Source organism: Heterocephalus glaber, unplaced genomic scaffold, assembly GCF_053883595.1.
Source record: "Heterocephalus glaber isolate CG9 unplaced genomic scaffold, H.glaber_assembly_v1.0 deba00001472, whole genome shotgun sequence".
NCBI lineage: Eukaryota > Metazoa > Chordata > Mammalia > Rodentia > Bathyergidae > Heterocephalus > Heterocephalus glaber.
The window spans coordinates 98,463,975-98,488,661 of NW_028258315.1; the positions used below are offsets into that span (position 1 = coordinate 98,463,975).

The following is a 24,687-nucleotide window of genomic DNA, read 5'->3' on the forward strand; positions in this document are numbered from 1 at the left end:
CCGGCCTGGGCGGGGCGGGGCGGGGCGGGGCGGGGCCGCGCTGCCGTCTGACCTCAGACCCGGAGCCGCCCCTCGCAGATGCGCAGTGGCTCTGTCGCGCCCCAGACCGACCGAGAGGTTCGCCCGGAATCCGGTCAGCGAGCTCAGGCCCTGCGGGAGGAGCGGGCGGTGCTGGGGTCGCGGGGACGCCCCCTGCCGGCCGCTTCCCGCGCCCAGGCGCCGCCGCTTCCGTGGGCCGGGTTCTCGGAGGGTGGCGGGAGCCCGAGTGCGCGCGTTCGCGGCCGTTCGGACGGACTCGCGCTCGGGGCTCACGGGGCGTCTGCCAGTATGGGGCGAGCCGTGCTGAGGCCGGGCCGCGGCGTCCGCCTGCCTTGCTGGTGGTTTTCGGGCAGCGCGGGTGACGCGATCGCCCCGGCCGGGCGCGGGCGGAGGGGGCGTCGTCTCCCCACGCGGCCTCTGGGCCGGAGCCGCGGCGCAGTGGGTGCTGCTGCCCGGCCGGGCGCTGTCCACGCGGCCAGGCCCGGGACGAGCCTCGCGCTGCCCTCACAGGCGGACTCCGACCTCCGGCGGCCCGGCCTGGCGTCTGGGCCAGAGCTCGGTGAGGCGGACTAGGACGTGACCCGCAGAGCGGCTGGAGGGCGCGCAGTCGCGCGGTCAGCGCCAGCTGTGGGCGCCAGGCTCAGGAGCCCGCGCTGGCCGGACCAGGGCTGCTCGCAGCACCGCGCTGCCGCACGCTCCCGGGGTATCCGGACTAGCGCTGGGCCGGGCTCGCCGCGGAGGCTGGGCAGCATTGCTCACAGGAGCAAACCAAAGGCCTCCGCTTTGGCGAGGCGAGAGGTGTGAGGAAGCGACACCTCCTGGCAGCTAGTGCCCAGCCTGCGCGTGCTGCCTCGTCCGGAGGAAGGGCCAGGCTGGGGCACGGGAGGCACTGTTTGAGCTTCGATCGGGAAGTCACCCGAGTGTGTTAATCCTAACCCTTCTGCCTGGCAGGTGGGGCTGGGAAAGGCGCCCGGGACCTGTTCTTCTGCCTTAGATGACTGGCCCAAGAGGAGCCCACGGCCCGACCCACAGACCGCTCCAGAAGGCTTCTCCTGACACCCGTCCCCGGGTCTGCTTCCCTGAGCCGGGCCTCAGAGGCTCAGGCGACAGCAGCCGCGTCCTCTGCCCCTCCAACAGCCGCTGCACGTTGCGGAGGGAGGCAAAGCTTCGGAGCCCTTGCTGTCCATTGTAGGTGAGCAATGTTTGCTGTGGTAGACATGCTCCGTGTGTGTCCTTTGCTGGTGTCAAGGCAACACAGCTCGTGGAGCTGGAGGAAATCCTCATGCACAGCTGCCGACATGGAGACTGTGAGGTCGAAACCCAAGACCAGGACAGGCTGTAGTGACTTTAATTCATCTTAAAATGTACATCAAGAAACTGAAAGGAAATATGCAACCCATTAAATGGTGAGACTATAAGGTTTTTTTCCCCTTTGACCTTTAAAATATATTGAGTATAAGGAAGATTCACTCATTTCATCAGAAATGTAACAATATTTATCTAAAATTGGAAATTGTGCTTTTGTTGCCTGAGGTTTTCTAACATCAAATCTGGATCAGGCATAGCAAAAGCTGTGGGCCTTCTCTTTCCTTGACCTATATATAGGTGCCCATTTTCTATAATTTGGCTGTAGTTTCTCTTACATGAAATCTGTGATTTTTAAGCCACATAAAGTTTCTAGCCTGCTGTTGCCCCAAACCTGCAGGAAACCTCAGAGGTACATCTGTGAAATACTTTCTAAAACAGGGAAGAACTCAGCCTCACCCAGGTGCATGTTTATTTCTGTTACTAAGAACAAATCAGAATGTTGCAAAAGGAATGAAATCTCCCAGAACAGCAGCCACCACCACTTACAGGAGCCCCAAAGTGTCGTCTGCATCCAAAGTCAACAAGCACTATTTTCAAAAAGAGGATGGAGAGCCAATAGTAGTGGGTGCTGAGGTTGATGAGGAGAGAGATCGTTAGTGGTGGGATTGTAGGGCCTTCTTCCCCATGAGCACTTGTCAGCAGTCTGCGTATTTTCCTGTCTGAGCACAAATGATACAGATACAGAATCAGACAAAGTTAGGGCAGGAGAGAGCTGGCAAACAGAGCCATGGGGGGGAGTTAATATTCCACAGGACATTCAACCATCTGAAATGTGTGTGTGTGTGTATAGTATTTGAAAAAATTAAAAGACTGTACTAAACAGTGTGCAGGTTTCTCTTTGAAAAGACTTAAAGCTCTGCAGGGTCATTGGCCAGTTTATCCTAAAAATTAAATGATAACAAAGCACAAATATGTAGGTGAAGGGAGAGTCAAGGCAGTGGTTTTTGTTTTTTGTGGGACTGGGGATTAAACTCAGCACCTTCCCACTTTCCTACATTTTCAGCCCTTTTGAAGTTTTGTGACAGGGCCTAACTAAGTCACTAAGCTGCCCAGGGTGGTCTTGAACTTGTGATCCACTTGCTCCCAGAGTGGTGGGATGACAGACGTGTGCCACCATGTCCTGCTCAGGACAACCTTGTTTTTAATGACAAAAAAGAAAAATCAGAGGTGATCTAAATGCCTAGTAATAGAGGAACCACTAAATAAAAATAAACAGTGATGCACCTTGTGAACAATATTTGCTCACTGATTTAAAATGATATTGAACAATATAGAAAATTTTTTACAAATATTGTTCCATTTTTATGGAACAGGCTACCACGCTGTGCTATGAATTCACATTTGTAAAAGATTTGGGGCCCATTATACTTTCAAAAATATAAAAGTACGGTGGTACCTCAGTTCATGAACTTAATTTGTTCTACGATTCTGGAAAAAGTGGCTGCATCTGTGTTTGTGTGGGGAAGGTGGCTGCAGTCCTGTTTGTCACCCAGTGCAGAGTTCACAAACAGTAGAAGTTTGCTTCTGTTTGAGAACCAAATTGTTTGCAAACAAAAGCATTCATGAACTGAAGTACCACAGAGACTAGAGCAAAATATTTTACTGCTTATGATTATTTGTTTTAGGGCATAATTTAACAGTATCTTTTTTGTATATGTAATTTTTCTAAAATCACATGTGTTTCTTTTATAATTAAAGGTGAAAATATAACTAATAAAGAATATTTGACTTAAAGTTCTTGAACATTAGGAGGCATCTTTAGATGGTAGAATACTGATTTTTCTTTTTTACTTAGTCTTATCTATAGATTTTCTCAATTTCTATAAGAAATAAGTATTGGCTTCAAATGAAGATATCTTTTGAATTGAATTTTAAGTATGTATAAATAGTTATCTTGTAGGACAAATACTAATTTGTTTTGGAAAAAGAAATTGCAACTTTTATTTGTTTGCAATACTTTATATTTCCTGGGGTTGTTTTTCCCTTAAACATGTATGTCTTTTGTGATGACAGGAACATGTGTTTTTCGTGTCTCCGCTTCCATCACTCCTCTCAGTGAGGCACTGAGGGCCCGCTCATAATGCTCCACTCCTTGTTTCCCCAGTTCCCCTGGAAGAGCACAGAGATGCAGAGCTGACATAATAACCCCTTTGCCAGGGTCGCTCTCCACTGTCAATGGAGCACACTGTAAGTGTCATCTGGGGAGCCCTAACTCTCGTGGTTAGGTCAGAAAAGGAGGCAAAAGCCCACTGAGCTTGTGTAATTTGCCTAAGGAGGTGGTTTCAGAAAGACTGAAGCCTAGGTTTGTGATCCTGGGTTTCTGGACAGCGTTTTGTGCATCTCTCTGAATCGCTCTCTCTCTCTCCTTCAGTGTCCTCTAAGTGCCAGGGTATGGGGCCTGGTGCATCCAGATGGGGTGACTTCTAATTCACTCACATTTGCTTTGGAGGGACCAGCATGAGTCTGAGGAACAGCAGCTTTGGGAGGCGTTGAGTGGACGTGGCCTCCTCGCTTCGCCCTGGACTTGGTGTGTCTACCCACAAGCCCTGGCCACTGCTCCAGCTCCCCTGCCCCGCAAGGCTGCCCCTTCTCAAGCTCTTCTCCATGCTGTGCCTTCCTTGGCAGTGGCTGGGTTTGCTAGGGCTTCTGTCAAAAACATGGGGGCCACAAGAAGCAGCTTCCATGCACACCATTGCCCTGATTCCCTGAATCCCTGCTTGAGAGGCATCAAGAAACCCAGGCTATCTGTTTGACAGGAAGGTTGCTATCCTTCCCAATCCTAACTCAAAAATAAATTCTGTCTCTCTCACCTCCTCCACCGGGCCACACAAATCCTCTGCCTCACCAAGATTCAGAGTTATTGAGCAGTTTTCAACCTTACTATGCTTCTGGTGGTAGAATTTGGGGGGCTCAACTGAGGGGACTAAGAGATGCCAAACAAGACCACACGGGTCAGCTGTGACAGCACAGCACTGTGGCTCTTTTTTTCCGAACCAAGCTTACCCTCGCCCTTAGCAGCTGAGATGGAAAGGTACCTCTGGACTTAGCTTCACGTTAGGAAGGGCTTGGAGAGCTCTTAAAAATCCTAATGCCCAGCAAACAGGAGGAGGCTTCTGGGCAGCTGTACCACCCCTGCCAGCACAGAGGAGGTGAGCCACTCCCAGCGAACAGGAGGAGGCTTCTGGGAAGCCGTACCACCCCCGCCAGCACAGAGGAGGTGAGCTGCACAGGCACCAACAGCAACCACCCCCCCCACCCCCCACCCCCGTTGAAATGAGAAGACATGTAAACAAGTTTCAAAACCAGACTTCCAGATCACCTAAAACAACCCCAAAGGGAAACAAGATGGAACACTGTGATACTCAACCCCTGGACTCCCTGAACTGGCAAAAAAAGAGGATCTGGAAAAAAAATCAAAAATAATTTCTCAGATAACAGCAGAGATTGTGCCCATAGTGCAAGACATGATTAATAAATCTGGAGAGGACACAGATAAAAAAATAGAGGAGCTGAAGAACATGATGGAATCCCAACATAGGAAACAAATGGAATCCATAAAACAGATACAAACAGACTTCCAGGAGATTAAAAACTCCATTGAAAGTCTATGCAGCAGAATGAGCCAATGTGAGGACAGAATTTCAGATATAGAAGATAAGATTGCTATTAGTGACCAGGAAAAGAAAAATTTCCTTAAAATACTAAGGGACCATGAGAAATCAATCCAGCAGCTGCTAGACAATGCAAAGAAGAATAACAGACTGATCGGAGTCAATGAGGAAACAGGAGAGAGTGCAGATGACATTAAAAAATCTGTTCACGGAAGTAATGGCAGAAAACTTCCCAGATAAGAGAAAAGAACTTGACATACAGATAAGTGAGGCATATAGGACTCCAATAAGGCATGATCAAAAAAAATCTACACATAGGCATATAATAGTTAAGATTCCAGAAACCCAACAGAAGAACAAAATTCTCCAAGCAGTTAGAGAAAAGAAACAAATCACATACAAAGGAAAGCCCATCAAAATCACAGCAGACTTCTCAACACAAACCCACAAGGCAAGAAGAGTATGTAGTGACGTATTTCAAGCTCTAAAGGAAAACAGCCTCCAGCCCAGATTGATGTACCCTGCAAAATTATCTTTCAAAATTGATGGAGAAATAAGATACTTTCATGACAACAGCACCTCAGGAACTTCATGAATACCAAACCAGTGCTCCAAAAAATTTTAAACAATATCCTAGGAAAAGACGACAAGGATCACAACCCCAGGAAGCCCAGCATAATGAATCCGGCAGCCATGACAAGAAATTAAACCCAAAGGGGGAGAATCCAAGAAACAGAAAAAGTCATGACAATGATAAGTCAATACATATCAGTTATAACCATCAATGTTAATGGTCTCAATTCACCAATCCAAAGAAACGGACTGTCAGAATGTGTCAAGAAGCAAGATCCAACAATATGCTGCATACAAGAAACACATTTAATTCAAAAAGAAACTCATAGTCTGAAAGTTAAAGGGTGGAAAACAATACTCCATGCGACAGGAACCCGAAAAAAGCAGGAGTAGCTATCCTCTTTGCAGATCAAGTGGATTTCAAATGAAAATCTGAAACATTCTGGTCCCAAGAATTTCAGATAAGGGATACTCAACTTGTATGTACAAAGCTATTGTGAACATGTTTTCATTCCTCTCAAGTAAAAACTTAAAAACAGGACTGTTGGTTCTTACCAGTAATATAAGAAATTTCTATATTGTTTTCCAAAATGGCTTTATCATTTTACATTCACATTAGCAGTATTAGAAAGTTCTAACTGGTTCACACTTAAGCTGACATTTGTTCTTTTAAAACTTTTAACTTCATGTCCCTAATGAGTGTATAATTCAATCTTGTTATCATACTGATTAATATTTTTCTGATTCTAGTGTTACACAATTTTCCTTGTGCTGTACTGGCTATTTATCAACTTATTGTGTCTACTTTTTCATTGGGTTGTCTATTAATGAGCTGTAAGAGTTTTTTATAAATTCTGGCCATAGGATATATGCATTATAAATATGGTCTGTTTAAGGACTACTTTTCATTTTCTTACTGATCTCATTTAAAGTTCCAAATTTTGGTGGAATCTCATCAATTTTTTTCTTCTATACATCATGTTTTTTATATTCTAGGAAATTCTTGCTTACCCTAAATTCATAGACATTTTCCCTTATAATTTCTTCTTAAAGTTTTGTAGTTTTAGTCTTTCATATTTAGGTTCATAGATCCTTTCAAGTTATTTTTATGTATGGAAATAAAAGGTTGAAGTTAAATTTTTACATACAGATACCAGGTGTTCTAGTGCCATTTGCTGAAAACACTGTCTTTTCCTCTGCTCTTGAATTAAGTTTATGTTCTATAAAATGTTACTATTAAAATGTTAATGTTAAATAATCTTTCTCAATGGACCATATATGTGTGGTTCTATTTCTAGATTCTCTGTTTTATTCCAGTGATCTATATGTCTTTCCTTGCACCAACACTGCCTTGATTACTGTAGCTTTAGAGGAAGTTTTAAAATTAGGTAACAAATGTCTTCCAGTATTTTTTTTCTTTTTACTTTTCTAGGTTCTTTGTACTTCTGCATAACTTTTAAATTTCAATATCCAGTTCTGCATTTATAGGAAGTATACATAGACCTGAATTTTTATATATACCTTGTGTTTTCTAATCCTGCTAAAATCAAATGCAAGTTCTAGGGGTTCCTAGAAATTTCTTAGTATTTTCTCTGTAGATGATCATTTCATCTACATATAAAGATTTTGCTTCTACCTTGCCAATCCTATCCTAATTGTGTCATTTTATTGCCAGACTGTTTTGGTTTAGGCCTGTTTCAAAGTTTAATAGACAGATGAAGAGTAGGCATATCTGCTCTTGTTCACCACCTTAGGGAGAAAGCATTGTATCTTCTCCATTCATTTAAGGTGTTTTTGCTGAAAGCATGGAGTACATGTCTTTAATCTGTTGAGAAGATTCTGTTCTACTTCTAGTCTGATAGCTTTTACCATGAACAGCTATAGAATTTAGTCCAATACTTTTTCTCCAACTACTCACAGGATCACACGGCTTTTTCCTTTCCTCTGTTAAAATGATGACTTTTGAGGGTGGATCTTCCAATGCTGAACCAACACTGCCATCCCTATAATAAAACCACTTTCTACATACTGCCAGATCTGACTTCTAATAGTTTGTTTTGTTAAACAAATTTCTATCTATGTTCATACTTTTTTCTTCTATTCTCTTAATCTAGTTTTAGGATTAGCACAATGTTGAGTGCCTAAAACAAGGGGAGAAGTGTTCCTTCTTTTTTCTGCTTTAAATGTTTGATATAATTTATCAGCTAAAATGTATATGAGCCTGCTGTTGTCATATAGGTAAGTTTTCATGCTAGGAATATACTTTCTTTAATAGGTGCTATTCAAATTTTATATTTCCTCCAGAGTCAGTTTCATTAATTTGTCTTCCAAGGTAATTCTTAGAAGTTATCAAATTTTATTTCAAAAAAAGATTTTTCTAATATGCTTTCTATATTCTTTTAAATTCTGTAAAATCTGTGGTAATGTCTTCTAGATCTTGATACTGTAATTTTAAAATGTATAATTGATATTGTGTAATAGGAAGAAAAGGTCTAAAGGAGCAGGGGAAGTGGGAGGGGTAGGGGAAAGGAAAGAAGGGAAAAGAAAAAATATGAGAAAAGGAAAAAACTGGAAACAAAGTCTTTGCAAATAGGGAAGGGTGGAGGGGGTGAAGGGACGGCAGGGGAAGGGGAAAAAAATAAGAACCAAGATACATCATGTACAGGTACAAGATCCCAATGATGAATGTAACTGTATTTTATACCTAAAATGTACCAATAAACTTAATGGAAAAAAAAATCCTAATGCCAAGGTCCTGCCCTAGATCTATTAAATGAGAACCTTCAGGGTAAGGCTCACCTGTGTGGGTGGAAGAACTCCCCATGGATCCCACTGTGCAAGCTTGTTGCAGAGCGTGGCCCCTGGACCTTCAGACAAAGGCTGCCCATCAATGTCTTTGGCTAGATTTGGATCTGCTGGGATTTTTTTCTCCCAGCCACTGTGCAGCTCTGCCCCCTTGGAATGACCACAGCAGCATCCAGGTGACACCTCACAGTGTCTGTCGTCTGAAGAGGCCTGGATTCCTGCAGGGCTTCAAATTAGCCACGCTTGGGTGAAGGTGGCAAGTGCAAAACAGGAGAGCTCAAGTCTGCTCTGTCTTTGAAAGAAAAGGAAGAGCTAGGGGATGGTGACAGAGAAGAAGCCCCTAATGGCTGTGTGAACAGAGATTTAAGGAGAGGAGGAGGAAACAAGGAACTGTCCACAGAAGCGTAGTGTTTGCAAGCACTTGCCATGCCTGGATCTTAGTGCATCCAGCTGAGCTGTGTCCAGGCTGGCAAAGGCTAACTCTGAGCTGGCTTCTGGTACTTGGCAGCCTGTCCCTGGGCTTCAAGAATATACACTCGGCTACAACCAAACCATGGTGCTCCCTGGCCAGAATTGGTTGGCACCGGTTGGCACCCTGGTTGCATGAGGCCTGGTTAATGCTCCCAAAATAGGCTGCCACTGGTGCTCAAGGAAACCATCCTCCAGTCTCTGCCAACTCAGAGGACAACCAAACCACAGCATTAATGAGAAAATGAAGTCCCACCTCCGTGTAGCCACACGGATTTCCCTTCTCCCATTTACTCTTGGCTTCTCAACAGACAGACAAATGGCTTTGAAGGCCTACAGCTGTTCTTTCAGTTCCATTAGCGAGTCAGTGTTTTTCTAACAATTTGATCAGATTAATCTGATTGTTCAAGGTTTCGATCAAGTGGCTTGTCTTACCTGCAATTTCCATAAACCTTTTTCTTTCTTGCCCTACTAGCAGCCCCAAGCAAACCTGACATAATATCTTGATAAGGCCCTTCCCTGATTCTTTCCAGCTGGGGAAGTCTCGGCTTTGTCTAGCCCAGCAGTTCTCAACCCTGGCTACACACTAGAATAACGTGGGGAGTTATTTGCTTTACTATGTCACATCTGACCTCAACCCAATCAATTAAATCAGTATTCTTGAGGTGGGACCGGTCAAGGGATAATTTTTAGGGCTTTCCAGGTGAGATTAGAATCCAGTCAGGGTTGACAGGGTCTGATCCGTCTCCTTTTCTATGCTTTCTGTACTCATCAGCTGATTTTCCTTCAGTGTGCATTATCATCATCATCACCACCATTATTTGTGGCACTGAGGATTGAATCCAGGGCCTTTGCCCTGAGCTGCATCCTCAACCCCACACCTTGTTAAATTTTGAGACAAGGATCACTAAGTTGCCCAGGTTGGGCTTGAGCTAAGTGATCCTCCTGCCTCAGCCTCCCAGTGCGCTGTGATGGCAGCTGTGCACCACTGTGCCCAGTTTACATTATCTGTCTTCTGCACTTGTTCCCACTGTTGCTACTCAAGTAGACAGTGCCCTCTTTTCAGTGGGCAACAGAAGAAGAAAGCACAGACCAGAACACGACCTTTCATCATCGCCCCTCAAAGGTGCTGTCAAGACCAAGAAGGGTCAGAATTGCCTGGCGGCTCTTTGAAGTGTGAACTCTCAGGTACTCAGAATCTGCATTTGGACGAAGCTCACGAGTGATAAGAGAGAACACTGGAGTTGGAGAAGCGCTGTTCTAGTTCACTCAACCCACATCTGCATTACCGGACTGCACCGTCCTAAACCCTCTGCTGCATTTGCCTGGTTGGACCTGTGTGGTTCAAACCCGCAGCTTCCAAGGGGCTGACGCCCTTCCACATACTGTTCTGAGTGACTCTCGGATGGCTTCCACACGTCCTTGCCTCAGTGCTCCTGCACTGGGCTCTCAGTTCTACCCAGTTGAAAGAAAACAAGGTTCAGAAAAGTGACTTCGTGCTGGTGAGTGACAGACTCAGAGTTTTGTGAACGGTCTGTTTGATTCCATGGTTGGCTTTCTTTACAAGAAAAGAGCTGTTGTGGCCCTGTACCCCGAAACAGGTGGATCCAGAGCGGTGAGACAGCTGGTGCCATCCTAGCTCCCCACAAGCCCTTTCCTGCTGCCGCCAAGAGAGGCTAGCCGTCCTGCTCCAGCCAAGTCAACGTCTCGCTTTGGAAATGACCACAAGAGACGCGAGCATGGTGTTCGTGGCCCAGTGAGGTCCCCAGGACAGCACCATCTGCCTGGCCTCTCAGCAGAACCTTCTGAACACGGATTCATTTCCTCTTTAGCACACAACCTGGTCTCCTGAGTATGAAAATGTAGGCTTTTATTTTGTGTGCTCTTCTTCCAAGCCAGCAATCTTCGAACCAGACGGCCCCTTCCCTGTCATGTACGGGACATGCACAGCTTGAAAGAGTGGTAAAAGACAGGGGGGCCTCGATTTTAAGTGGAGCTGAATCTTCTGACGTAGCTCGCAGCTGGGGTCAGCATGCCGCATGCCCTGCACCATCAGGTGCCCCTCTCATCTGTCGGCAAAATAATCAGTGCCCTGGATGGGGCTGACGCCAGGTCTAAGCTGGGGCTCTTGGTCTCCCTTGGGCTCGTAAAATGCATGAACAGACTGAATTGTTGATTCTCTATAAAATTGGCTGCCAGGATTTGGGCAGCTGACCCAGTCTAGCCAACACCCAGTCTCAGGCCTATGGACAGAGCTGTTTTATCTTGGCCGGGCATGCAGGAGGGGTGGGAGGGTGAGGAGGAGGAGGTGTCCTGCTCCACCCGGACACTCCAGCCCATGGTTCCCTAATGCTTGCATCTGCCGCCTTCCAGGACAGGGTGGCCATCAGTCAGATGTGACTTTATATTTAAATGAATTAAAAGTAAAAATTCACTCTTCAGCTGCATTATCCCTATTTCCAGGGTTCCACAGCCACGTGTAACTAGATGATACTACGTGGAGACAATGCAAGTTGTTGTGTTATTCCTGAACGTTCTGTTAGGCTCCTTGGTCTAAACTTCAGAGTCCTCCACTGGGTTGAATGAACTGAGCTTACAGGCAAGAAAGAAGACAGACTGACAGGTCAGAGAGGAGTGGTAGATGTGTTTCACCCCTGATTTTGCCAGCAAAGGCTTCAGACCACAGATGAGTAATCATGACTGTGAGTCCATGAACTTACAGAGACAAATGAATTGGGCCCATAGGTGTAATTTACTGACTCCTCCTCTAAGCCACCTACTCTTCCTTCCTTAGCAAAATGACCCTTCTCTCCAAAACCAAAAGCAGAATGGTCCCTAAAAGCAGAGATATTGGTGTATGTGTAGAGTTAACCTCTCACTACATTAGGCACCTTCTTTGAGTTAATTAAACTGAATTCCCTCAACCCTTTGATTAGATTTCTCCTTGCCCTCTTACAGATGCAGAAGCTAAGAAGCAGAGAGGTGAGTGGCTCACACAGCAGGCAGAGGGTCAGCTGAGCCAAAGCCACATGTAGCTCAGGCACAGATTAAGGTTCCAAGTGCAGTGCTCAACCACAAGCTGCTCCGCACACAAGGGCACTGTGAGCCACCCGGCCACAGACACAGCCGGGGGCAGGGGGGTGCGGCTGGAGCAGAGATGGGAGTGAAGCCTACAGACAGCAGCTGGCAGCCGACAGACTTGCCTGTGAGTGCCTGTGTGCTGGGGTGAACCAAGAAGGAGCCCCACCAATTGTGGGGTCTGAAGTTCGGCTGGGCAGATGGGGGAGCCATCACTAGGATGAGCACAGGGCTTATTAACATGTAGTGGAGCTTGATTTTATCCTTCCCATCCTTTTCAATAAAGGAAAATTCTCTTTGACATCCACTTCTCCTTTCCTCCCTTTCTGGCTTTAAAAAATCCCCACAAAAGCAAGATTTTGGGTATAGAGAAACAGACCCAGGAGAAGTAAAAGAAAGGGTAAGATTTTTATTTGTTAGATGTTTTGGGGGCTCTCCTTTGCTGCAGACAGTCTTGGTAGTAGGCAAGGCAGAGAGAAATAAGGAGCAGGCAGAGAGGGAAAAGTCAGTGTAAATGCTACGTTGCTTGGAGAGAGTGACGTGGAGGAGAGGCAGCCCAAAATGGCCTATGGGCTGTTCCTGCAGAGATTTGGAGTGGTCAGCAATCGAGGGGCACTGGTGTGGTTGATAGTCACAAGAGAATTGAGAAGGAAGTGGAAAGAGACTTTGGGAGTGCTGCTAGGGTTAGAATTGGACCCCTTACATCATTCTTGGAGCTGCCGGTCAAGTTTCCACTGATTATTTTGCTTTAGAAGATGAGACTCCACACAGAGACTGGACTTCATGGGGCCTGTGGGCTTCATTTGGGTTACATTAGCAAGGTGACTCATTTTTAACCTTAGAACTGGTTGAAGGAATCCAATCTACAGGCAGAAAGAGAGTCATGATAGGCACAGCTGTTATGCCTGGAACTGGCCAGCCCGAGAGGCAGGCACGTCTCCAGGTGTCCGGGTCTTGGTGTTCGGGAGGGAACGCAGGAGCTGTGCGGAAAAGCTTCTTCCCCAGCTGCTGTGCAGGGTCCACGGTTCACGCTCCAAGCCCCAGCCCCTTCTTTTTCTGCGAAGGGCGGCTCCTGGCATTCACAGGAGCTCTCCAGGGACTTGGCGGTTTGTGAACCAGTGCTGGGCAAGGTGACCTCTGACGCCTCTTCCAAGCTTGACGCGTTATTCCTCAGAACCTCTGCTTTGTAACAGGGTGCAGTGTAGAGTTATCTACAATCAAAGCATCTTCTATGAAAAGCAAGTGTGCCAAAAGGGTCACTCAAATGAATAAAGAGAAAGAACAAAGTCACCAAAAAGCAACATCCTGCATTTTTTGGGGGTCTCCTTGGATGGTATTTTGGACACATTAAACTAGTTCATTTATTTATTTTTAGTGCTCTTTATCCCGGTCTGTGGGATGCCACTCTTTCTCCAAATTCCATCTCCAGACTCTTTAAAGGGGAAAAGGGAGCTAGATGGAAAGCAAAAAGAAAGAGAAGAGGTTCTCAGGTCTGCTGCAGAAATTATTCTAGAATCCAGGTAGCAAACGCTAAGAACTGTATCTGGAAAATGGTGACTAAATTAAACTTTCATAATTGCAGCTCTATGTGAAAAGCTATAAAAGAGCTCCTTGCTAAAAGTGCTAAGCTAGCGGGAACTTTCTATAAGCTAAGTGTGTATCATGATTTCCATTTTAATGTTCTCTTCTGATTATAAAAGTAATGTGCATTTTAGAAAACAGAACATTTACAAAAACAGAAGAAAAAGTTTAAAGTATGTGTATGCTATCACTGAGAGAGTAGTATTTTAAAGATTTTTGTAGTATCCCTTCCAGAAAAACACATGCACACACACGTGCACACACACACACTTATGAATAGAAATGTCCATGTCATAAACTTTTCAAACTGTGTGCTTTTTGTACCTTCCTTTCCCCACTTCATCCATCATGAGCATTTTTTTCATATCACGTGTATTTTTCCACAGGAGTTCACAAAGCCTGTATAAAGTCCTGTCCTATTAAACACTATTGTTGGATGTAGAGATTGTTTCCACTGTTCACATGATAAATCTGTTTGTCTCCGTTGGTTTTATCCTAAATCAAGACAGGCAGTGCAGCCACAGAGAACAGTGACATTGCCAGCACACTTTCCCGTGTTACGGGAGCTGCGGCTTAGGCACTGACTGAGGGTGGCCTGAGGTGCGGATGTCTGGCCCAGGGCTCCAGCTCCCGGGCCTCCTGATCTCTGCTGTAATAATGATGACATTAAGGGGCAGTGGGAGAGAGACACCTGGGAGGCTTCTGTTGGGGCTACACTGTGTCCCTTTCCCCCAGAAGAGGATGGTAGAGTCCCAACCCCTAACATCTGCAGACAGCACTCTCTTTGGAAACAGAATCTTCGAAAAGTGACTGGGGTGAATGAGATAAAGGTGGCCCTAACCCAATATGATTGATGTCCTTATAAAAAGAGGAGGTGGGACGCAGACACAGACAGAGGGCGCCCGTGTAACGACACCGGGAGCAGACGGTGGTACAAAAGCCAGCGAGAGGCCTCAGAACCGTGACGGGGAGCTGCCACCCCAAACCCACTCAGCCATCACAACAAAGCCGCAGTTAACCTGCAGCCTGAGGTTTTAGTTCAGAAAAACAGCTCGTACTTGAACATCTTTTGTCTTAGAAGAAAAGCACCATCGGTTCGCCACCACCGCCTCAGAAGAAGCCCATCGTGCCACAAGTTGCTGTGGACTTCCGGCCTTCAGAGAGATGAAAACAGAAATTCCCGCTGTGTGGGTCACTGAGGCCGCCCTGGCAGCCGGCATAGCTCCCAACACTCCCCGGGGGGTCACTCCCACGGGCAGTTTTTGAGACTGCAGCACAGGATGAGGATGGATGTAGCACCTCTGGTGGTCCCTGCCATGCCCCTCTGGCCCGGACCTGTGGCTTCTGTGAGAACCCACACTGAAGGACTCTGACGAGGGCAGACGTCCAGCAGCCAGCGGAGGACAGGAGGCCCTGGCAAGCCCACTCAGCTTAAGTCTCCAGTCTGTCTACCAGACAAAGCCAATCTTGATCGACCATGGCATTTCTCTAAATTATTCATTCGGAAGTTTTGCTTTAAGGCAGATTCACTTTGTTTAGCTCACACAGTGCTTTTTAAAATTTTTATTAAATTAATTGTTAATATTTTTTAAAAAGAAAAACTTACACAACTTCTGGATTTCTAGCTTTTTGAAAACACAAGATCTGGCAGGGCTGGGCCCCAGGTGCAGCTCACTAAGTGTCCTGGGAGCCCGTGCCCTTCGAGCCTGAGCCCTGCACACCCCAGCCCTGGGCCACTGAGTCTGTAAGCCAAACCCGGGCGTGGAGACTAATTTTATAAATACACACATGCACACACACACATACACACATACCCACGAGGTGTGATTAAAAATACTGTGACTGGTTAGGCTGTAAACATTTTATTCCAGTTAAGACACTGCCACAAATGCCCACTTTGGACACATCTACCCCACCGTTTCGGCTGCTTTCTGAAGCAGCTCTGGATGTCCCCTTCCTGCAGTGTGCCCTGGAGAACTCACTCTCTGTGCACTGCCATGGCTGCCTTGCTGCCCTGAATCAATGCAATGCCTTTACCTCTCATGGCCATTTTGATTCTGGGGACGACCCAGAAGTCACACAGAGCCAGATCTGGTGACTATGGTAGAGGAGGATGCATGACAATGTTTTTTGCTTAGCAAAAATTGCTGTAAACATTTGATCAATGCTGTGTGATCAAAAGATACAGTGACTATTCAAATAAAAAACATGTTTATGGTAAAAGGCACACTGCCCTGCCGTTAACCCCTCAAAATACTCCTAACACTCCCCTTCTGTTTTGTTTGTTTGTTTTGTTTTGTTTTGAGACAGGGGCTCTGTGCGGTTCAAGCTGACCTGGAAGTTGCAGCAGTCCTCCTGCCTCAGCGTGCCTCCCAAGTGCTGGGATTACAGGTGTGCAGCACCAGGCCCCCGCTTCCACTTCCATTTGAACTCACTTATCCCACTGACCTTGACAATGTCTTTTAAGGTAATAGTTTCTTAAAAATTTAAACATTCACTGTATTTTTGATCACTGCTGAAGTACACACAGAGAGAATATTATATAGATATAGATGCATGTATGTGTGTGCATGCATGTTTCTCACACTAGCATGCCCCATGTTTTCCATTTGAAAAATTCACGTTGATTCCAGGCCCATTCCTGTGGTGTCACAGTCCACAAACCTGGTTGGTCCAAGTGCCCATCACCCCATGCAGCCTGGAACGGAGAGCGAAAGTAGGATTCTTCTAAAGTCACCTCTTATTTTTCACATGGTCACATAGCTCATTTATGACTCCAGTCTTTAGCTCCAGTCTTTGTGAAACCCTCACTCTTACTATAAATGTTGGAGATTTACGAGTGGTTTTTGTTACTTGATTCAATATTTATTAAAATAAAAACCAGAACCAAACTCTAACATTTAATTGGTCATGTTAATTTTCTTTTTTCCCTTCCAGCAACCTCCAAGTATTATTAAAACACTCACAAGTGCTCCTAAAACAGGTTTCCCTCCACCCAGCCCTGTGAGCCTCCACAGGTTGACTTGTATTAGTTGCTAGGTAACTGAGGAAGATTTACGCATATCTATTGTTAATTTCGAAGACTGTTTTCAGCTCAGCCATAAACAGCACTGGAAGCAGACACCACATTGCATGGAGACACTCCCCAGCATCCCCCAGGTAGGGCAATCCTGGCCACAATGTCAAATACCAAAATATTCTGGGAAAACAGAGATAGAGATGATGATGTCGCTGGTGTCTACAAAAACAGTTCAGCACACATGAGACACCTGGGCCATCCCCAGCGCCCTCTGGGGCCAAACCCATTAGACGATGTATGCGCAGTATCACCTGCCCAATTGCCTTCGTAAACTCATACTGTGCCTTCTCACCCCTGTTCATTCCAATGGCACCAAATCCAGTCTTTTGTATCCTAGAACCAGCTGCAAAATTATTTTTCAAGCCAGTAGTTTCATTGCCTTTTTAAAGGCTTTTGTTAAGCAGAAGTACCATTTGTAGTTCTCTGGACCGCATGTATGGATTTTACTGTCATCGCTTGGGTAAGTGACAAGGAGGCCCGTTTTGATACTGGGTCCCCCAAACCTAAATGTTACAGTATGACCAAAACGATAATGACCCTTTCCATGTGGGGGCAGTTCTGGATTTGCTCTGAGCTTCGCTGGGCATCCCTCCCTGGACCGTCGGCAGCCTCACAAGGGCCTGGCTCACCTGTGGTCCCCGACCCCCGACTCCGAAGTCTGCCAGTGGGTGGCGAGCTTACGCCCTCAGTTCCCAGCAGTGTTCCCGGTGGGACAGTGGGACGGGCCTCCAGGACTCACGGGACTCACGCCCGTACTCCTCAGCCCTCACTCCTTCGCCTCTAGCCCCACCGCTGCCTGCTCACCAGCCTGTTTCACGTCCCTGGGGTGTGTTTGAGGTTCCTGTGGGAAATCCTCCTGCCACCCAACTCTGCCAGCATTGGAGGCTGGAGCCTTCTCCAAGTCCCTTCCCCACCTCACGCCCTCTGGTTAGCTGCTCTTCCCGGGCTCCGGCTCCGGCTCTGTCGGGGCACCGAGGGTGTGGCTTTATAATCACCTCCTCACTGTGTGCTCACAGTGTTTTCAAGACAATGTCCATACCTCATCTCCGCCGTTTAGCATTAGTACAGCCTGACACATGGTGAGCAGCTGTTTGCTGGGAGCGGCAGCAAAGGGGACAGGGAGCATGAATGTAAGAGGGAGGCTGAGGTGTGTCACCCCAGCAACCCAGCGTCCAAGAGATTCAGTGGCCCCAGCCACACGTTAGCAAGTGGAAGAGCCAGAGATTCAGCAGAGAGAGGATCTGTAGCAGGCGTGAACTCGCCCTTCTCGGAGCGGAATCTCTGCTCACACACCTGCAGGCGTGGGCTGCTCACCACCTCCCACGGCTGGCCCACTAACCTGAGGCCATTCCTCTCCAGGGCCCCTCAGCCAGCTCCCCGGTGATTCCCACCAGCCTGATGCTGCTTTTGGCTTCTGCTGTTTGGCATTTCCTGCTGTCGGAGCAGAAACCTCAGACTTCCCATTCTCTGGGTCAGCCGCCTCAAGATGTTTCCACATTCTTCAATCACCACCGAAAACGCAAAAGCAACCAGAGTCCCAGGCGGAATGTGAGTGCTTCCCACCACCATCTAATCAACCCCCCTGAAGCAGAAGTTTAAAAACATGCCCAAGATCACACAGCCAGTGAGTGACAGGCAAGGCCCAGACCCGACGGGACGACCCCAAGTTCATGGGCTTAACCGCCTCACAAGGCTGTCACCCTGGGGAGCACTTGAGCTGTTCAGCAGTGGGAAGCTAAGCAGATTAAAGGCTCATCATTCTCTGCCCTTCCTCTAATACCAGCTTTACCGAGACCTAGCGGGTCTCCTCTGGGGTTTCCTTTCCTAAATGAGTGTCTCTCTCACCCTTCACCCATCCTGCCCTAACTGAGGGACAAAGATGACCAGGTTACTGGCCCCACGCACATGCCATTCCCTGTGTGTGTGTGCGTGTGTGTGCGCGCGCGCGTGTGCACACGCTCCAGGATGAGCCAAGTCACGGGTGTCAGTGCCTCAAGTTAACCTTACGTTACTTACGTTGCGAGGGCAGAGGTCATTTTTAAAATCTTAGCTTTGCAAAGGCAAAACCGGTCCTTTAGGTGGGACGGAATCTCCCCTACTGACACAGCGGCTGACTTTTCTTTGTTGTGAGTCAAATTGTACACACAGAGCTGGGATTGTTTAAAAAAAAAAAAAAAAAGACATTTTTGCTGTTGATTTTAAAGTAGGAGGATTTTTTAAGTCATGGGGCAGAGAAATGAGTAAGAGGGCTCACACTAGCGGGGCTGAGAGAGCCAGAGACGAAACAGTCTGCTGTGGCAGGAGCAAGCTGACCAGGGCAGAGGCCAAAGCCCCTGTGCTCTCTGGCCTCACAGCTGCCCTTGGGTGCCCCGGCCCCGGGGCAGAATCTAGCATGGCACGAGGAGCAGCTCCTCAGCAGCAGCGTGCCTCGGGCTGAGGACGACAGCGTGAGGACTGGCACGGGCCTCGTCCACACGCAGAGGTTCCTCTAACGTCGGCCGGCGAGGGGGGCTCTGGGGCTGTCCGGATCACATCACAGTCCCAGCCTGGTCCCACTCACCTCCCAGACCCGCGAGGAGCCCCCGAGGGCCAGGCCTGCTCCCGGGCCAGCTTCCCCAGCTGCCTGCACTCCCGGCAGCGGGTCACAGCCTCCTGGAACAGGGACAGAGCTGCCCGGAGCCAGCCCGCCTGTGTTCAGGGCAGCCACTGTCTCGCCCCAGGTGTAGCCAGAGCTGACACACCGACCAGCGCTCCTGGCGGCCTCCAGGGCCCCTCCAGCCCCACAGGGAGGCTCGGCGTTTGCAAGAGGGGAGGTGGCCCTGTGGGGAGGAAATAAAGCCTCCTCTCTGCCGCTGTCAGGCCCCTGGAGAAAGTCAGGGGCTGTGCAGATTCGGGACTGGAGAAGGCAGAAGAGGGCAGAGGTCCCCGCCCCAAGCAGGGCCCTCAAAAGCACCCACCCGAGCCAGGCAGGCACCCTGCAGCCGCTAAGCAGAGCAGAACAAAGCTCAAGGCAGAAAGGCAGGGTCTGGAGGAAGAAAGCAAAATGTAGCCGCGGCAATTTTAAAATCAGCTTCATTTTAAGTCGATTCAGCAGAAAGCTCAGAACCCCAGGAAGCAGGCAAAGAGGCTACATTTGTTACATGCTGTCTTCTCTCTGTCGAGGACCCGGCCTGCAGGCTGCCCTGGAGGTGAGGGCCCACGAGTGTCCCTGAGGACTGCGGCATGGGCCAGTGGTGGCCCAGCAGCCCCTCAGGCCACCACGAGTCCCCCAGGCTGCGGTGAGACGGCCCGCGGAGAGAGGCTGCGCTGCAACGTGAGCGGTTTTAGCCGGGCAGATCCACCTTACGCATCCCGGCGGGAGAGAGGAGTCAGGTACGGGCCCGCTGGGCTGCGGACCGCACACACTGCACAGACTCCACCCTGGCGCGGCAGTGCGCCCGCGCCCTGGACTTCCGCCCTTCCTCGCCGAGGAGAACCCCAGTGCCGGGTTTAACTCGGAGCTTTGCACGCGTGAGGAGTCAGTCGCCGCCGCGCTCCGCCTCCTCCCCTCCGTGCCGGCCTGGCCGCCCGACCCGGTGGGAGCTGCTGCTCCTCACTCCCAGCCGGGCTAGGTGGCCGCTTCCCTCCCTGCTCTCCCCGCACTCCCAGTGCACATAAGTCTGCCGCGCTCAGACTGCGTCCGTCCGGCGTTTTCTTTGGCACATCCGGAAGAACAAGCGACCTTCGATGGTGGTGCTGGGGGTGAGGTGGGAGCCACTCAGCTCTGGCCACAGCAGCCCCGCGTGACGAGCCCGGGAAGCCCTGACTGTCACACCCAGGGCTGGGGCTCGGCCTCCCCGCCTGCGTCTGTGGCCGACTGCACCTGCCTAGCTGGTAGCTCCCCTCTGGAGGCCTTCCCTGCCCCCTGGACTGACGAGCTACCCGCCGCGCGCTCACGGTGATTCCAGAAGCGTGGGAAAAGCAAATGGAGATCTTTTGTTTTCTTAGATTCTTTTATTGGTACACTTTAGGTATACAATTCATTTACATTTCTCATTGGGTGCTTGCACCTGTACACGACGTATCTTGGTTCTTATTTCTTCCCCATTACCTGTTCGCCCTTCACCCCCTCCACCCTTCCCTATTTACATAGACTTTGTTTCCATTTTTTTTCTTTTCTCATAATTTTTCCTTTCCCTTCTTCCCTTTCCCCTTCCCCTCCCACCACCCCTACCCCTTTGGACCTTTTCTTCCTATTTCACATTATCTATTATATGTTTTAATCCTTATTTACACTGTCAGTTTCTCACACTAGAGAAACTGTTTGGTATTTACACATGTGTGTCCTATTTATTTCACTTAAGAGTATGGCCTCAGTGTGCATCCATTTGGCCATAAATGTCTCTAGTTTCTTGTTCTTTATGTCTGAGTAGTACTCCATTTTATTAAAAAAAAAACACATTTTCTTGATCCAGTCTCCAGTTGATGGGCATTTGGGTTGCTTCCAAGCTTTAGCTATCACAAACTGTGCCACTGTGAACATGGGTGCACATATATCACTGTGGTATGATTCTTTTAATTCTTTGGGGAGGATCCCCAGCAGGGGAGTAGCTGGGTCAAACGGGACCTCCAGTCCTAGTTCTTTGAGGTATCTCCATACTGATTTCCACGGTGGTTGCACCAGTCTGCACTCCCACCAGCAGTGGAGAAGGGCAAATGGAGATCTTAAGACCAAGGCTCAGAACTGATGTCCTGTGGTTCACAACCATGTTCCTTCAATGAAATGCATCACTAGCTACACCCAACCTCAGAGAGAAGGCAGAGGTATTCTACCACTGGTAGAGAAATCTTCGAAGTCACCACCTTGCTTCGAAGGGCAAGCATGTGGGAGGAGCAATGCCCGAGAGGAACCGCAGGCAGCCACAGGTGAGCTGCCTCTGCCGCCTGACTGGGGAGCTCTGGCCAAATGAAGCCACCAGAGGGCAAAGACGGGCACAGACTTGATAATTTGGTTGGCAATTTCACATCCTGCTGCGCCCTGACTTTTCTATCACAGAGTGGTTTATGTTTGTTTCAGCTGGATCTCTTGTCATTTGCTACAAAAAGGAACCCAACTTGCTGCTGTCATCAGGTCCTGGTGTCGCAGTAGAGAGCTCTGGCAGGATTCTCAGGGAGGCAGCAGGGGCTGGGTTCTGGGGGCTGCGCCCGGCAGGCCCGCCAGAGGCAGTGGGCTTGGGCGATCGGTGCAGAGCCTAGGGAAGCCAGCGGGCCTGACCTCTAGCAGGGGCAGCCTGGCCCAGGAGCCCTGCAGGCCAAAGGGTGCAGGGGCCCTATTTCTGCAGCCCTGGAGAGGAAGAGGTGAGCACCAGAGCCCTGGCCATGTTGGCCACGGCACCAAGCCCAAAGTGAGATGTGGAAAAGGGCCCTGGGACTTCGAGAACCACAGGTACTAAAAGAAGTCCTGGATCTTGTCATCCGAAACAAGGGAGTAAAGAATTCAGAGGAGACTTTGGCCTAAGAGGCAGAATCCCCAGACTGATATTAGCAGAGCCCTAGAAGCGAGATTCCCATGGGGCCTGAGAACAGGCCGTGTGCCAGGCACTGGGCTGAGGATTTGCCGTGTGTGAGCGCTCCAGCCCACCAGTGCAGAGCCAGGGAGTTCCGTGCACTTTACACCTGAGAGCAAGGGAGCTGCAGACGGGCTGGCTGCCTTCTCCCTGACCCCAGAGCCCGCAGGGCCTTCTCAGCAGCACGGCCTTCCCTGCGCTTTCCATGACCCCTGGGCTTTGAAGTTGGGGCCCAACACCAGACTGAGAGAACGCTCCCCTCTGTCCGGACTCCTCCGGATCTCGCTGTAGAGAGCAGAGGCCCCCTGCCCAGCCTTCTCCTCTGGGGAGGAGTAGCCAGGATCCCCCGGGGCGCCCCGGCCCTGTGAGCCAGGGGAGCTGACCCTAGAGCTGCTCTCCACACTGCCCCTCGGCCCGACAGGAGCTTGGCGCCGACCAGCATGCTCTGTGACCCCAGTGTGGGGCTCGAGTCGGCTGGCTCCCTGCCTCGGGAACTCATCTCTGTGCCTCGTCTCCCCATCTGGAATACAAGATGACGAAGCAGTCCTGATCTAGGGCTGCTGAGAGGACAGTGAAGATGATGCATGTAGAGGATACTTTCCAGCCAGGCCTATTTTCACCGTGCTCTGGGAGGCTGAGGCAGGAGGATCATAAGTTTGCGCCCAGCCTGGGCAACTCAGTGACTTAGGGAGACAACGTCTCAGAATACGCAGCTGACAGGGGTGGGCTGGGAAGGCAGCTCGGTGCAAAGGCGTGCCCGAAGGAAGGAGGGCTGTGAGCGATCGGTCAGGTCCAGCACTGCACAGCGGGTCACAGGACTCTGCGCTGGAACTGTTGAGAAAGCGGATCACTGCCGTCTGCCTGCCTGCCTGTCTGTCTGTCCCCTGTGATGGAGGCAGGAAGTTTGCCGTAGGATGTGAGCCCGGACCTACAAGAGGAGTGAAGACCCAGTACCCCTGCCCCCTCCTGGTCTGCTGGCTCAGCACCGGCCGCACGGGTTCGAGTCTTGGGGAGTCCCTTCCTGGGCAAGGGTGGGGCAGCAGACTCTGTGCACAGCACACCTGCTAGGGTGGGGAGCAGAGTGGAGAGCTCGCTCGCTCGCTCCCTCCTGTCCTCCACACGCTAGGACGGAGCTGCCAGCTGTGCCCACTGGTGCGAGCGGGGCTTTTTCTATCTTCCCGCTGGGCCCTGGGGAAACGCAGGCTCAGGCTTGTGCAGTGGGCACACTCGTGGGACGTGAGATTGTTGGATGCAGGGTTTCACCTGGTCCGATCCTACCAGTCCCACCACGGGGAGCTCCATCAGGTTCAATGAGAGGGCGCCTGGTACTGGAAATGCTCCCCCTGCCACTCTGCCACCCTGAGGACCGCACTGCTAGACACCCACGCTGAGCCGCCGGCTCGGGTCCTCATCCATTGGGCTTTGGACTCACCTGCCGCAGCTGCTCCCTGCCCCTGCCCCCGGATCCTTGCTCTGCAGGCTTTTAGCTGTTGTCTCCAACAAGACAGTGCCTCTTGGCTCTTCCTTGGTGTTGAAGAGACACTCTGGGCTCCCCGGTTGTCTGAAGTTCCCGTCCCAGGGGAGGAAAAAGCACAGAGGGGAGAATAGGCCTATTTTAGAATCCCACTCTTATTTTTAAACATCTTGACATCAATAAAACAGTTTCCAGTTCAGTGACAACTGGGGCATTTGTTTTGATCATGGGATTCTCACCCACAGCCAGTTATTTTGGTTCAAACCAGTGTTTGTTTTTGGAAAGGCGACAGTTTGGCCCCTTTTTTCTCCTCCTTCCCTGTCCCTCAGGTGTGGCCACTGGTCTCAGGCTGGTGCTCCCTGACCCGCGCCTTCTCTGCCTGTCTGCACTGAGCTCTCTCCTCCGGCGCTGGCTTCCGCATGACTGCATGGGCTGCTGGGACGCTGCCCCTGAGCCTGCCCTCTCCTGTGGGTTGCACCCTGGGTCACTCTGTGAAACACCCACTGGCCCAGGCTCCAAGACGCTGGCCTCTCCGTTTTCCCCAGGACTAAGCCAGTGCATGGCGCACTGTCAGTGGTAAAAAGAAGATATTACATGGATATGTTAGTCATGCAATAATTCATAATCATAATTTAAAAGTTCATTAATCAGAGTAGATGCTTGGCTGAAGGATGTTACCAGCTTCCACCTGGGACAGGAGAGCAAAGGGAAGGGAAATCCTTTAAATCTGAACATATGCTGGCTCATTATGAAATCTGGGAATGGGGACTGAAGAGATTCCAGGATTTCACTAAAAATCCTGCATGTGCATATCTGGACTGCTGGGCACCTCTTGGGCTTCAGGCATGACCAACGGCCAGGAAGACTGGGAGGTGTCCTCAACCAGTTGCAAGCGGACAGTGAGAACAGAGTGGGGAGCTGGCGCCTTAGCTGGAGAAAGGGACGCTCACCATCCCTGTGGCGGGGGCTCCCACCTGGCCCTGGGCTAATGGCAGTGCCGGGGCTTCCCGGCTTGCCAGAGCCTTGGGGCTTACGCAAAGGAGCAACCAGCCCCCCAGACACAGG

At 49.5% G+C, this 24,687-nt stretch overlaps 2 long non-coding RNA genes across 16 annotated transcripts in view; one reads left to right on the forward strand and one right to left on the reverse strand.

Moving 5' to 3' along the window:
• LOC106008407 (uncharacterized) lies at nucleotides 1-21,047 on the forward strand. Of its 9 annotated transcripts, XR_015439218.1 has the most exons (5): nucleotides 1-133; nucleotides 991-3,594; nucleotides 15,834-15,990; nucleotides 17,962-18,150; nucleotides 19,765-21,047. It is a non-coding gene; the product is annotated as an uncharacterized LOC106008407 (long non-coding RNA). The 9 variants fall into 9 exon arrangements; XR_015439216.1 differs by having other exon boundaries at nucleotides 17,962-21,047; XR_015439221.1 differs by having other exon boundaries at nucleotides 15,834-15,914; nucleotides 17,962-21,047.
• The window catches only part of LOC147826502 (uncharacterized), a 10,567-nt gene continuing 6,907 nt past the window's right edge, over nucleotides 21,028-24,687 (reverse strand). For 5 of the 7 annotated variants that reach the window (XR_015439212.1, XR_015439207.1, XR_015439209.1 and 2 more), the window contains one exon: nucleotides 21,028-23,709. This is a non-coding gene — a long non-coding RNA (uncharacterized LOC147826502). The remainder of the gene's footprint in view (nucleotides 23,710-24,687) is intronic. The other 2 variants (XR_015439210.1, XR_015439208.1) reach the window with 2 other exon arrangements.